The 15,668-nt window shown below is 43.8% G+C and overlaps 1 protein-coding gene across 1 annotated transcript in view; it reads right to left on the bottom strand.

The window, feature by feature from the left end:
- Positions 1–15,668, bottom strand: part of LOC124620219 — a 264,043-nt gene that overhangs the window by 84,365 nt on the left and 164,010 nt on the right. The gene's annotated exons all lie outside the window — the stretch shown is intronic.

The following is a 15,668-nucleotide window of genomic DNA, read 5'->3' as shown; positions in this document are numbered from 1 at the left end:
AAGGCAGAACGAATGTTGAAGATGAAGACAGCAGTGGACGACCATCAACCTCACGGATGGATGTCAACTTGGCCAGGATGTGCGAACTCGCACGATCAGATCGAAGATTATCCATGAAAATGATTGCAGAAGAACTGAACATCAATCGAGAAACGGTTCGTCTAATAATAATTGAAGATCTTGATATGAGAAAGATTTGTGCAAAAATGGTCCCCAGAAATCTCACACCACAACAGCGAGAAACAAAGAAAACTGTGGTAGCCGATCTGTTAGAGAAAACGGAAATCAATCCAGAATTGTGGAGCTGTGTTATCACTGGTGATGAAAGCTGCTTTTTCAGTATTATCCAGAGATAAAACGCCATCGTTTTCAATGGTGCTCAAAGGGGGCACCCAGACCAAAAAAAGCTCGCATGTCAAAGTCAAAAGTGAAATGAATGCTTGTGTACTTCTTTGATTCCAGGGGAATTGTTCATAAAGAGTGGGTGCCTCCTGGACAAACAGTTGACCAATATTACTACATAGAAATTTTAGAAAGACTTCATAAAAGAGTTCTTTGTGTCCGTGCCAACATTGCTGATAATTCTATTCTGCATCACGATAATGCGCCATCCCATACTGCTCTGTCAGTACAGCAATTTGTAACCTCAAAACAAATTTCAGTACTACCACAGGCATCTTATTCACCAGATATCGTTCCGTGCAACTTTTTTCTATTTCCAAGAGTCAAAACGGCGGCCAAGGGATACCATTTACAAACAACACAAGATTTCCAAAAAGTTGTGACGAACATCTTGGAGGATATTACAGAAGATGAGTTCCAGAAATGTTACCATGAATGGTAGAAGCGCTGGAAAAAGTGTGTGCCATCAGAAGGGAACCACTTTGAAGGATGCAACATTAAACTTGACTAAAACGGTAAGCAACATTTTTTTCACATCAGTCTCATTACTTTATTGTCGCACCTCGTATACTAAATTGGTGCACCATCAGTTGTATGTCCAGGTTACAGGAGTGCGAAGCCAGCGTCTGGAGCCACGAAGTCACTTCATTCTGCACCACAGCATCGTTGTGGAACTTTTTCCCCACAGAAGGCTTCATGAGACAGAAGAGATGAAAGTCACTTGGGGAGAGGTCGGGGCTGTAGAGTGGATGCTCGAAAATCTCCCATCCAAACTGATTAAACACATTTCGTGTGACATTGGCGGTATGGGGTCTTGCATTGTCATGCAGAAGTGTAATACCTCTAGTCAAGCCCCTACGTGACATTCTTCGCCAAGTCAGTAATGTTTCGGGAAATATGTTGCGTTGAGGTATGAATACGCAGAGAAGGGCTAACATCAAGTTTGAGGGCTTGATTCCTTCGGTGTCATAAATAAAAATTTACCCCTCGCACTTCCAGAATCTAAAAATTTAGCCAGTCATGATAATGAAAGCGAAGAAGAGACTGCGACAGAACAGCAAGATTTTTGGAGCTGTTATTAGTTTGCGAAAGGTCTCTCACTTCAAAGGTCCAAAGTTATGCATTATCCTGTGAGTTCACTGTCAACCTACTGGTAAGATAGACAGTTACTGTAGAAACTGTTTAGGAAGCACTGTACACAAATAACCACTAATAGAGACGAAAGAACAGCTCAAACCAATAAGGGTGAATGCCAGGACTGCGCGCTTTCACCGTAGTTGTTCAGAAGGATTAACGTATTAAGAGAATTGACGAAAGTAATTTGATTAAACAGGGGAAGACCACATCGCAAACTATTTGTTGATTATATTGCTTCATTAACAGATTCAGGAAAGAAAACTAATTCTGAATCTTCTATAAGCTGCACTGAAACAGTAATTACACATATAATGTGAACGCTGATAACGCAAACATTTTAGCAGATATTACACTCAGAATATTCCGAATTGATCAGACGAAACAGCTTCGGCCTTTAGGAGACATCATTTCCGGAGGAGACAAATGTATTCCTAAAACTATAAACCGGGTAGTCCTTGTGAAAGTGCATTGCAGGAAAATGGGAAATTCTTTGAAGCTCGTCACTATAGCGCAGTTTCGTAAATCATTTGGTTGGAGTGTGCTCTTCAGCAGACAAGAGTTAAAAATATTGCAAAAAAGGTATACATCAGATAAGAGCGACCGAAGTGTGCATACTGACGAAAGTTATCAAAGCTAGAGGCCGAGAAAAACAAGATGCTTTGAAATAAAGCTGTTTGTGCTGTTTACTGCATTTCAATCCCTTTACATTATAGTAAATAGAAACATTTTACAATAAATATTCCAAGAATCGTTCTCTCCATCCTTTTTCAAATACAAATTCAAACGTCCTTTTCGCGTATCAAGAAGGCTTTCGCGAGAGTATTGGGATCTATCTTCAAGGGTTTTTCAACATTTTCGTGCGCTGTCCCGTGAATCAAACAAACTTGTGACCATTTGTGCCGCCCTGCATTGTATACTTTCAGTATTTTATATTGGTCTTATTTCCTACTGGTCTCACATATTTGAGCTATGTTCTGAGACGCACAAGCAACTTGTAAGCAGTGTCTTTCGTAGCCTGAGTGCATTTTGCCAGTAACCTCCAAATGAACCGAAATACGCGTACTGCCTTACCTAGAACAGGGCTTATGTTCGATTTCGAAAAAAATGGCTCTAAGCGCTATGGGACTAGACATCTGATGTCATCAGTCGCCTAGACTTAGAACTACTTACACCTAACTAACCTAAGGACATCACACACATCCATGCCCAAGGCAGGATTCGAACCTGCGACCGTAGCAGCAGCAGCACGGTTCCCGACTGAAGCGCTTAGAACCGCTCGACCACAGCGGCCGGCTCGATTTCGACACCTTACAGTAATCCTATTTGGCATGGGTGCCATACAATTAAACTGGAACCATGACATGGGAAATGTTGGGGTAGCGAAACAAAGACTGCCTTTTACTGGCTGAACACTTAGTAGATGCAAAAATATGCTTAAGAGACTGCCTACACTAGGCCTGTCCGTGGCTTCGCGTATGGGATCCTTACCAGACAGGTTAGGTGGAGCACACAGAAGAGTAGCTCGTTTTGTAGTATCACGAAGTAGAAGACAGTGTGTTGACAAGCACGTTGGGGTGCCAGCAATTAAACCAAAGACGTTTTCGATGCGGCGAGATCTTTTCACGAAATTCAGTCGCCAACTTCATCCTCCGAATGCCAATATTTTTTAGTCTCTCCTACACAGGGAGAAACGACGAATATATATATATAAGAATATCAAGACATAATTAAATTCAACAATCTTAATTCACCTACTGCCCACGGCGTTGCCGCAGTGGTAACACCGGTTCCCGTCAGATCATCGAAGTTAAGCGCTGTCGGGCTGGGCTAGCACTTGGATGGGTGACCATCCGGTATGCAAGCATGTTGGCAAGCGGGGTGAGGCAAACTGAGGAGCTACTTGATTGAGAAGAAGCGGCTCCGGGAATGCGTGTGCTGACCACGTGCCCCTCAACATCCGCATCCAGTGATGCCTTTGGGTTGAGGATGACAAGGCGGCCGGTCGGTACCGTTGGGCCTTCCAAGGCCTGTTCGGACGGAATTAACGTTAATTCACTCACTAAATTTAAAGAAAGAGGAGCAGCCATATTTGACGATCCTCAAAAGGAATCATTACATACCAGTGCCATGATTTAGGTTTCTTTTTTCCTATGTGTATTCGAGAATGGAACGGTCGAGAAGACCGAAATTGTTTCTATCAACCCTCTGCTAAACTGCAAATAAATGGTTCAAATGACTCTGGGCACTATGGGACTTAACTGCTAAGGTAATCACTCCCGTAGAACTTAGAACTACTTAAACCTAACTAAACTAAGGGCAGCACACACATCCATGCCCGAGGCAGAATTCGAACCTGCGACCGTAGCGGTCGCGCGGTTCCGGACTGTAGCGCCTAGAACCGCTCGGCCACTCCGGACGGCGCTAAACTGCAGAATAATCATGCAGATGTAGATGTACCTACGAATTTATACATCCAGGTATTTACATAAGTTGGCTGATTCTAATTGTAAATCACTGATACTGTTGTAAGGAATGTTATTCTGGCGGAGTTCACATAAGCTGTGCAGTGGACAGCGTGCAGTCACACCACTATCACAGCGAAGTTCCGCGCTAGTGTAGTTTCGCTGCCACTCATGATCAGGATCTCGAGAACTGGAGGCCAGAGAAATTCTCGTCGCCGAGCGTCGTCTTCCCACTCCGCTCCCTGCACGCGGTTACCTGAACGGCCGGTGATCCTTCGGCAAGCATCTCTTTACCCCTGCCGGCGTAAAGTTTCAGGGGATAATGCGTTTCCGAACCGGCAGCGGAGGGAGAAAGCGGCGCCGTGACGTCTGCTCGGCGAGTGAGCCCGGGGTCCTTGACCTTTCTCGCCTCGCGGGACCCCTCGACCTCTTCCGCGCCGCCCCTCCGCTGATTCTGGCCGAGTACCACTCTCTTCGTGCTCCGGACTTTTACCGCCCCCTTTTTCCTTCCTTCCTTCCTTCCTTTCTTCCTTCCCGCCTTCCTTCGCTCGTTTCTTTGCTCTTCCCGCCCTATCTCCTGGTGCTGGGGCGGGTGTGTTCTAACTCTGCAGCATCTCGCAGCGACGCGTCCGGGGACCCGTACTCACAGTGGGACGGTTTTTCTATACAAACGTCGCAGCGGTGCCATTCCATCTGAACTTGCCACGACACCCATGACCTATCTCCTCAGCCGTCGCAGTTTTACTAGCACATCCATACTTCTAATTTATTTATTTGCCGTCTGTTTTAACCATGGTTCCTATGTCACAAAATGACATTCCTGGAACAAGAAAAAAGCTCTCAAACAGTCAACAATGCTTCGGGATAGAACAATCGTGTGAGGCATAACTAGCTTCAATTGCACACCGTATCTTGCAACTAGTAGTTCGATGTACACTACCGGTCATTAAAATTGCTACACCAAGAAGAAATGCAGATGATATACGGGTATTCATTGGACAAATATATTATACTAGAACTGACATGTGACTACATTTTCATGTAATATGGGTGCATAGATCCTGAGAAATCCGTACCCAGAATAACCACCTCTGGCCGTAATAACGGCCTTGATACGCCTGGGAGCTTGGATGGCGTTTAGAGGCACAGCTGCCCATGCAGCTTCAACAGGATACCACAGTTCATCAAGTGACTGGCGTATTGTGACGGGCCAGTTGCTCTGCCACCATTGACCAGACGTTTCCAGTTGATGAGAGATCGGGAGAAAGTGCTGGCCAGGGCAGCAGTCGATCATTTTCTGTATCCAGAAAGGCCCGAACAGGACCTGCAACACGCGGTCGTGCATTATCCTGCTGAAATGTAGGGTTTCGCAGGGATCGATGAATGGTAGAGGCACGGGTCGTAACACATCTGAAATGTAACGTCCACTGTTCGAAGTACCGTCAATGCGAACAAGAAGTGACCGAGACGTGTAACCAGTAGCACCCCATACCATCACGCCGGGTGATACGCCTGCATGGCGATGACGAATATACGCTTCCAATATGCATTCACCGCGATGTCGCCAAACACGGATGCGACCATAATGATGCTATAAGGCGGCGCGGTTCTGGCGCTGCAGTCTGGAACCGCGAGACCGCTACGGTCGCAGGTTCGAATCCTGCCTCGGGTATGGATGTGCGTGATATCCTTAGGTTAGTTAGGTTTAACTAGTTCTAAGTTCTAGGGGACTAATGACCTCAGCAGTTGAGTCCCATAGTGCTCAGAGCCATTTGAACCATTTTGATGCTATAAACAGAACCTGAAATCATCCTAAAAAATGACGTTTTGCCATTCGTGCACCCAGGTACACCATAGCAGGCGCTCCTGTCTGTGGTGCAGCGTCAAGGGTAACTACAGCCACGGTCTCCGAGCTGATATTCCATGCTGCTGCAAACGTTGTCGAACTGTTCGTGCCGATGGTTGTTGTCTTGCGAACGTCCCCATCTGTTGACTCAGGGATCGACATGTGGCTACAACATCCGTTACAGCCATGCGGATAAGATGCCTGTCATCTCGACTGCTAGTGATACGAGGTCGTTGGCGTCCAGCACGGCGTTCCGTATTACCCTCCTGAACCCACCGATTCCATATTCTGCTAACAGTCATTGGATCTCGACCAACGCGAGCAGCATTGTCGCGATACGATAAGCCGCAATCGGAAACATGATGGTACGCATTTCTCCTCCTTACACGACGCATCACAACAACGTTTCATCAGGCAACGCCAGTCAACTGCTGTTTGTGTATCAGAAACCGGTTGGAAACTTTCCTCATGTCAGCACGTTGTAGGTGTCGCCACCGGCGCCAACTTTGTGTGAACGCTCTGAGAAGCTAATCATTTGCGTATCACAGCATCTACTTACTGTCGGTTAAATTTCGCGTCTGTAGCACGTCATCTTCGTGGTGTAGCAATTTTAATGGCCAGTAGTGTAGTAGTTCGAAGTACTCGAGTAGAGTTCATCTGCAGCTTTTCGCAGGGCTTGTACACTGTATTACTCCGCAAGGCCAACAAGTTACCTGGTGACAGTGGCAACACCGTCAGATTTACGCCAGAGGAACTGGGAGGAGAGGTACAGGAACACCAAAAACACAACATGGATAATACTGTATAGAAGAGCACTGGCGTAAAACAGCTTCGTGTCGTCTCGAAATGGGTAAATACAGGTCCTGTACGGTTTTCAAGGGAATTATGTACCATCCTTCCCGAAAAACAGTGGCAGGTTCAGGAAACGTTGGTGGAGGTGGATAGCTATCAAACACTCTTCTCTCAAAAGTAGACCACAAAGGCCCAATAATATCGAGATCTGTTGATTGGATGGCCAGGGTAGATTCGATAATTCATCTTCGTGTTGGCAAAACCAGTTCTGAACGTCGAGAACTGTGTGTCGTTCTGGAGAATAGCATCACTATTGGGGAACAAATGTTGCATCACGAGATGGTATAATCAGCCAAAATGGTCACAAAATCTTTGAACTGAAACATTTCTAGACAGCCAACACGGTCACATAATCATCGAATTGATACATTTCTAGACGATGTTCCTAGTCACGATGTTTTGTTAAACTTAAGCTTCAAAATTTTAAGCAAAGTTTCAGAAAAGATCTTAGAAACGTGTCGGCTTCTGAAAGTAGCGGAAAATGGGGATGAATAGTATAAACCAGTAGTAGGGCGAGTAACAGTAAAAAGTTGCCTTTATTAGGTTCCTCATTGTGTTACCCGTAACTGTATTACGTCCATTACTTTACAGATTGTTACGAGTTACTCTGCTTATCAAGGTATCTAGAGCGCCTTCTTCCTAGCATATCGAACCTTCATGATTCTCAGAAGAATATCCGTGATTCCGAATCAGATCTATCTGGCTGGAATGTTGCCTTTCGGCAGTCCTTTTTTTTCGCCGATTTTGTGCGATTTTTCTTTCGAGCATACAGCGTACAAATCTCATATCTCTTCCTCATATCGTCCATACTAACTTCCTTTGGACGATAAACGGTTCAAAATCCAAAAGTGGACTACTATAAAATAATGTCCTGAAATTCATTGTACAGCGCGCTATCGGTGAGACACAGTCGCAGCTAAAGAAATGCGCCGCCTGCGGCATCTTGTCTGTTGAGCATCCGCCGCAGTCCTGGGTCTGGGGATAAATTACGAAAAATCCGGCGACATACGCCACACGCGAAGGGACCCGCTCTCCGGGCAGATCTGAGAGACTACATCCGACGGGCGGTGTCCGCACGTTAAAGGTAAATGAAGGGTCTGAGATCGGCAGGTCGGATTCGTCAAAAATATCCGCGGAACTGGGACGCCGTTGTGGCTCGTCGCAGAAATCCTTTCGTGTGTAATCAGCTAAAGTGTCACGATCCAAAAAGCACGTCTCCGCATACGTTCGACGTCTTCTGTCATACCTACTAAATAACGACTCCAAAATCTTGAGAAATAGTCTACAGTTTATTGAAAGAGCATCCTGTTTGCGATTTCCGCTCGTTGCACTTTCCCAAAACCCTTCCAACAAATCTAAATATTCCATTATGTTTCCTAATCCCGCTTGTTCGCCCCAGAACATATAGGTTCCTAGTATTGCCCCTAATTATTTAGATTCCACGGACTCCAGATGTTCGCCATTAATCTTCTAATGGAATACTATTGAATTCCTCGTCTGTAATAGGCTGTGTCTTCCATTTATTTACATTTAGAGACAAGTGCCGTTCCTTACAGCAAGTGGAAATTTTTCCAAGTATTCCTCCATTTCTTTATCATCGTCCAATGACAAAACTTGCCCGTAAACATTGACGTCCTTAGTGAGGATCTCCAATACAGCTGACCCTCCGTGATATATTGTTTATGTGTACTGATAACACCATGGTCCTCTTACGTGCGCTTCTTTGGGACACATTCAAGTTGACTTTCAATCTTTTCAACATTCGACATGCAATGTAAGATACTGGCTTTTTCTGTCAGATTTGGTTCCATGGGGAAGCAGTTGTGTCCATCGACTGTATTCATTTCATGTAGTAAAAGGTACAGCAATCAGTCTCAAATGATGTTTACTGCATATCTAAATTTCAGTCACTGTGTGGCCATGTTCAGTGCAGTAAAAGTCAAACATTAAAACCACTTGAATATGAACACAATCTCAACTGGACTGTTGATGTCTTGAGGTTCGAACTAGATATGCAACAAACAATATTTGCGATTGATTGTTGTAACTTTTTATTAATGATACTAGATTCTACTAGTATAAACTCCTTCGAGCCAGTCATGTCTCTCTGTCAACACACTCAGTACGATCGCATCCTCGTTATCAAGCGATATGTGGTATTACTCAGAAAGGCGAACTGGTTACCCGTCTGCAGCAGAAAGTAACAGTCATGTGACAGTACAGTCACGTTCCAGTTCAAAGCAACGTGCGCTGTCACTTCGCAGCACGAGAGCGAAAAGTGGCCGCGAAAAGTGATCACGAAAATAGATAGTGGAAAATACCGAGGCCACTTGCTGTTTAAGTTTTTAAATTTACTGACAACGGGAAAGATGTGACTAGTGGTGACAGAGAAGGCGCCGTAAGATGCAAGTAAATGTCGACGAGCAAAAGTTAAGTAAGTCAGTAGTGTGCAAAGGAAGAAGGGATGCGAAGGGCCGGCCGAAATGGCGGCGCGGTTCTGGCGCTGCAGTCTGGAACCGCGAGACCGCTACGATCGCAGGTTCGAATCCTGCCTCGGGCATGGATGTGTGTGATGTCCTTAGGTTAGTTAGGTTTAACTAGTTCTAAGTTCTAGGGGACTAATGACCTCAGCAGTTGAGTCCCATAGTGCTCAGAGCCATTTGAACCATTTTTGATGCGAAGGGCCAAAACAGAATACGCAAAACGCACACATCACATATTTCATTTATGACACAGAAAATATGTTATTAGACAGTAATTTCTGTGATACTATGAACAACAGAAGGAGATATCGTATTTGCAAAACCTGCACAGCTTTTGTCACACAAACCTGGGCTTCCAGGCTACCAAGGATATTCTGACAAAAACTAGTTTATTTACGCCAGTGGTTCCAAATCTTTCTGAGACAATTATCCCTGAGTACAACCAAGTATTAGCTGGTATCTCTCCTCCTCCCCCCCCCTCCAGCCATAATGACTGAACTTAAAAATGAAAAACAGTTTTGTCTGAACGCTTTTGCCTTTAAAATGACGAAAGATAAATGATATTTAGTTTTTTGGATGTTTTACTAAACCACGATCTAATGAGTCATTTAGACAACAGGTACTGCCGGTTTATAGAATGATAAAACTATTTCCAGCGTGTCACTAGTGCTACTTACAACTACTTCTCGGAAAAGATCGTCAAGTTTCCACATTGAGGTTACGTACTTGTTACAGAACATGCTTCCTCTGCATCACACCTATCCATAGTTATACGTGCTCCAGCTACACCCTGCACCTCCATTTAAAACCAACCAAGTTAAAACGTGTGCACAATACTAAGTCCGTAAATTACTTGACTACCGGAGTCCTTACTTCGGAGGAAGCAAAACTTGGAAGACTTTAGGCTGTCAGTGCTTTGTAGCTCATGACTTTCAGTAATAATAAAAATATTGTGTAGGTCCCACAGCAGTGCGGTAACCATCACATAGTTACTGTTGTGCTGTCAATTAGTGCACTTATTTTTTGCAAAGTGAATAACGAAGCGATTTATGATCCGTTATGGGAACTACCTGCAACTCGGAAACGGCATTTTCATTAAATATTTAAGCATATGTGTTGTATAATGTCTCAATTTTAATCTCATAGAAGCATGGTTGTTGTTGTTGTGGTCTTCAGTCCTGAGACTGGTTTGATGCAGCTCTCCATGCTACTCTATCCTGTGCAAGCTTCTTCATCTCCCAGTACCTACTGCAACCTACATCCTTCTGAATCTGCTTAGTGTATTCATCTCTCATGGTATGAAGTGCAAAGTCTCTGTATAGTGAGGAGAGTATGTGATTGTGGTATCACGTATTGATACCACCACAGAGGCATCATAGTTGGCAATGGAACAGCAAGTTACCCATCTGAGGCGCATAGCAATCACATGGGATCTGGCGGACCCAATGGTGCGTGCAGGATGAGCCACGCCTCCAGCGGCTCCGTACCACGAGTCATCTCTGCCGCCATGATGCAGGACAGCCAGAGGCAGTGGTACAGCCCACTCTCACTTGGAGCCTCATCTCTATGGCATCATCGTCTGTGCTTAGTACAGCAAACCTCAACCTCCTTGCTCTTATATGAGCTGAACACTAACTCTTGCTGCATTATTTGTAATGAATCTTCGTACACTTGGAGAAACACAATTTAACTAAATCTTCTGTTTGTTGTATCAACTTCTTCGTTAATCATTTTTGTTCCTGTCCAACTTTCCTATGATAACAGCTGCTGCACCAATCTGTACCCCACCTCTGCTTACCATTGTGAATGAAGTCGTACGAAATATGGGTCAAATGGCTCTAAGCACTATAGGACTCAACATCTGAGGTCATCAGTCCCCTAGACTTAGAACTACTTAAACCTAACTAACCTAAGGACATCACACACATCCATGCCCGAGGCAGGATTCGAACCAGCGACCGTAGCAACAGCGCAGTTCTGGACTGAAGCGCCTAGAACTGCTCGGCTACAGCGGCCGGCGTACAAAATAGTGATGAAGAAGGTGATCATAGTTTCGTTTCACACCACATTGTGTCATGTAGTAATTCTAGTATTTAAGAAATATAGAAATTGGTAAATTGTGTAATCAGTATTACAGTCTTACGAAAAGTAATAATAATAATAATAATGATCTTTTGAAAATAATTTAGATCTATGGCCTAAACACTATTGAACCCTTTTGGTTTTTTTTTTTTTTACCTCTCAGAGAATTTCATTTTCCTCCTTGGCCGGTAATTACAGGCAGGTTCGAAACTACTGCTTTAGATGAACCATGGATTCGTACATGCTGTAAATAAATTATCGAAGGTGATAATGCGCGAGGAGTAGTGCCACGCAAAGTTTTATTTTGTTGCGATTGCCACTTCCCGTTTCGTGTTCACCTTTCCTCCGTAACCGTAACAGGAAAATTTCGCCCTATCTCATAGAAACGGACAGAAAAGAGACAAGCAAAGCGAAACTTTCGATACCAATTAAGGAGCACAAACGTTTCTCTATGCGTTCCATTCACTAAAGTTTCCAAGTAACTGGCTCAGTTCCTACTGCCGCCGTACCATCAAAGCCTAAATCATTGTAAATAGGCTGTTTAGGTTTTTATGTTGGTAACGCCACGTAGCGCTCTGTATGAAAATCTCTGACTGCGCTGTGTGCAGTCTCTGGCTGGTTAGACTCATCGTTGGAATATTTGCCAGCGTAGCGTTGCGCAGTTGGATGTGAGCCGCCAGTAGTGGTGGATGTGGGGAGAGAAATGCCAGTTCTGAGAGGGTACTATGAGCGGACGATCTGGACGTGTGTCCGTCAGAAAAAGGAAATTTGTAAGACTGGATGTTATGAACTGGTATAACTTTTGAACACTATTAAGGTAAATACATTGTTTGTTCTCTATCAAAATCATTCATTTGCTAACTATGCCTATCAGTAGCTAGTGCCTTCAGTAGTTAGAATCTTTTATTTAGCTGACAGTATTGGCGCTCGCTTTATTGCAGTAGTTCGAGTAACGAAGATTCTTGTGAGGTAAGTGATTCATGAAAGGTATATGTTATTGTTAGTCAGGGCCATTCTTTTGTAGGGATTATTGAAAGTCAGACTGCGTTACGCTAAAAATATTAGTGATGATAAGAATAAGTAAAGAGAGAACTGTCTGAAGTTCAGTTTTGCTCAGCTGTTTGAAAATCAAATAACGTAAGAGTTCTTCCAGCACTGTCATTCTTTACATACAAAGGGGAAGTTTCATCATATAGAACTGTTCTGCAATGTTGCAAAAAATAAAATCTGTGGTCGTAATACTTCAAGCATTTCAATCTCTAGCCCGACAAAATAATGCCTGATGCTTTCACTGCTAATAAAAATACGTCGTATGCCACCTAGCCTGGATAAAGGCTTTCGGCGTAACACTACTCCGGCTACATACGCTTCAATTTCGCTGTTTTTTTATATTCAAGATGGTTTTCAGTTGGACCTACAAGGTTGAGTGCACCTGATTGTAGAACTTTCCACCAGCGAAGAAATTCGGGTGGTCACAGGGTTGTGATCCGGGACCTCGACGACAGAAACTAAAATTATTTAGCACTAGAAGCTTTTACTGTTGTGGCATTAAAATGCTTGAAATTACGTGTCTCACAATAAGTGTATGACGGCTATTGGAGTAGAGATATTTTGAAGAACGAATCGCCGTAGATACGAACGAAGATTCGGTATTATCATCCGCGTCTGAAACAACAGACGAAGTATCAACAGAGACAGCAGTGAAAAATATCAACATCATCCGAGAAGGTGGTTCTACAGATACTACCAGCAAAGTATCGTAGCACCCAATATACACAGGTTGTCTCTCATAAGAGTCGTCAAGCACGTTTTCAATGGTGTTTCGACAGATGTTTGCAATTTCGTTTTTGCACTGCGTAGCTGGAATAGCTCCAAACAAATACTGCTCGCCCCGTCTCTCATGCGATGCCCAGTGTCAACAGAAAGCGTCGGTGTGTTTCCCATTACAAATAAAACTTTTTAAATCGGACTTTTACGATCCCATTCGATAGAGCGCTCCCACATTAATCTAGTGCGATATTCGTTTTATCCATATGTATTAACAGGGACAGTAAAAACCAAAGAACAAACAGCAGTCCGGCAGGGACTCAGTAGCTCTTGCTTGCTTGTCGGTAGCAGTCGACGTGGGCCAGGGCAGTGCTGCTGCAGTACTGGTTATTATTCGTGTCTTAGTGTCCCTGTTAATATACACAGGCGAAAAGAATGTAGCAGTAATCTGGAACTCCTCCATCTACTGAGCACGTAAAATTCAGCATCAAAAATGGTTTTGTTTGTGACGTGAAAGAAACCGACGCTTTCCGTCGACAATGGGCGTCGCATGAAAGTTATGACGAGCAATGTCTTTTTCGGCTGACTGCAGCTACATAACGCGCAGGAGAAATTGCAAATACGAGGGGCGTTTGAAAAGTCCGTGCAAAAATAAAAAACTACTTACGTGTTTGGGGTAAACCTTTTTTTATTTTTCGACATAGTCTGCTTTTAGACTTATACACTTCGTCCAACGTTCTTGCAATTTCTTGATGAATTCCGAATAATAGGAACTGTCCAAGTCTGCAAAATAGCTATTAGTTGCTGCAATCACCTCCTCGTTTAAATAAAATCTTTGTCCCGCCAGCCATTTCTTCAAATTGGATAACAAATAGTAGTCCGAGGGGGCCAAGTCTGGAGAATAGGGGGGATGTGAAACGAGTTGGAATCCTATTTCCATTAATTTTGCGACCACAGCTGCTGAGGTGTGTGATGTTGCATTTCGTGATGGAAAAGGACTTTTTTGCGGTCCAATCGCTGGTGTTTTTCTTGCAGCTCGGTTTTCAAACGGTCCAATAACGATAAATAATATTCACCTGTAATAGTTTTACCCTTTTCCAGATAGTCTATGAGGATTACCCTTGCGAATTCCGAAAGACAGTCACCATAACCTTTTCGGCCGAAGGAATGGTCTTCACCTTTTTTGGTGCAGATTCTCCCTTGGCAACCCATTGTTTAGATTGTTGTTTCCCTCAGGAGTACAGCAAGGTACCCATGTTTCATCCACAGTGACGAAACGATGCTTTAAGACCTGCGGATTCTTCCTGGACAGCTGCAAACCATCCTTGCAACACTTCACACGATTCCGTTTTTGGTCAAGCGTGAGCACTCGCGGAACCCATCTTGCGGATAGCTTTCTCATGTCCAAATGTTTATGCAAAATATTATTTACCCGTTCATTCGAGATGCCCACAGCACTAGCAATCTCACGCACCTTAACTCTTGTGTCATCCATTACCACATCATGGATTTTATCAATGATTTCTGGAGTCGTAACCTCCACAGGGCGTCCAGAACGTTCAGCATCACTTGTGATCATATGGCCACTCCGAAATATTTGAAACCACTTACAAACTGTTCTAATCGAAGGTACAGAGTCACCGTAATGTTTATCAAGCTTCTCTTTACTCTCCTGAGGCGTTTTGCCTTTCATAAACTAATGTTTAATCACCACACTAAATTCTTTTTCGTCCATTCTTTGACAATCACTCGACTTCCTTGATTCACACGAATGCCAAACACAAAGAAATAGACCAATATGACTGAAACTTGGTGTGTGTTCTTTCCGAAGATGCTACTAACTAAATATGACCTCGATATGAAACGGCGGTGCCATCTCTCGAACTTTGCACGGACTTTATTACGCCCCTCACCTGAAACGCCAGAGATAATGCGCCTAACGACTCTTAGGAGAGACATCCTGTATATTTATTTTGTCTTTCAACCATTATGCTAAATATCCCATCATTTTTATTTATTTATTTTTTGTTGCATCTGTGACAGAAATATTTCTTTCGCGATATTTCGGCTGTTAGCCTTACGACCTTAACCTCCAAGATGAATCGGTGAGCGTACAAGAGTGCCTGCTTATTCTCTGACATGCTAAAACCACGTAATGCGAAGCTGTGCTGTGGAGTATTGCTCTTGCGTCACTGATAATACAATCACCACACAGCGCAAGTCATAGTAATAACTATGCGTCTAACAAAAGATAAAGGTAATGGTGCAAGCGCAGTGATTATCAGGTAGGTGGTTATTTGTGGCAGTAGACGGCAGATATTGTAATGTCATGGAGGGAGGAATCGGAATAAAAATTGCATTGAAAGTCCAGACGTGAAAGAAGTTGTTTCCAACAACTGTCGAGATGGAAGCCCTTTTCTCGGTTGAGAAGATTTTCAGTCTGTCGTATTCCCACAGCTTCCTTGACCACCGAATCCCAATACGATGAGACTCGGGCCAGAATTTTGACCTTTCTGTGATCCCTGCGTTGGTCAATGGAAATACAATGTTCAGTCACCGCAGATTTGTTGGGCTGCAGAAGGCTGGAGTTTCCGATGTACTGTTCTTGAGCGTACGTGATATTTATCGTAGATACCT

The sequence above is a fragment of the Schistocerca americana genome, chromosome 6 (assembly GCF_021461395.2).
Source record: "Schistocerca americana isolate TAMUIC-IGC-003095 chromosome 6, iqSchAmer2.1, whole genome shotgun sequence".
NCBI lineage: Eukaryota > Metazoa > Arthropoda > Insecta > Orthoptera > Acrididae > Schistocerca > Schistocerca americana.
Note: the sequence above shows the minus strand (reverse complement) of the source record. Positions and strands in the feature narration are given on the sequence as shown.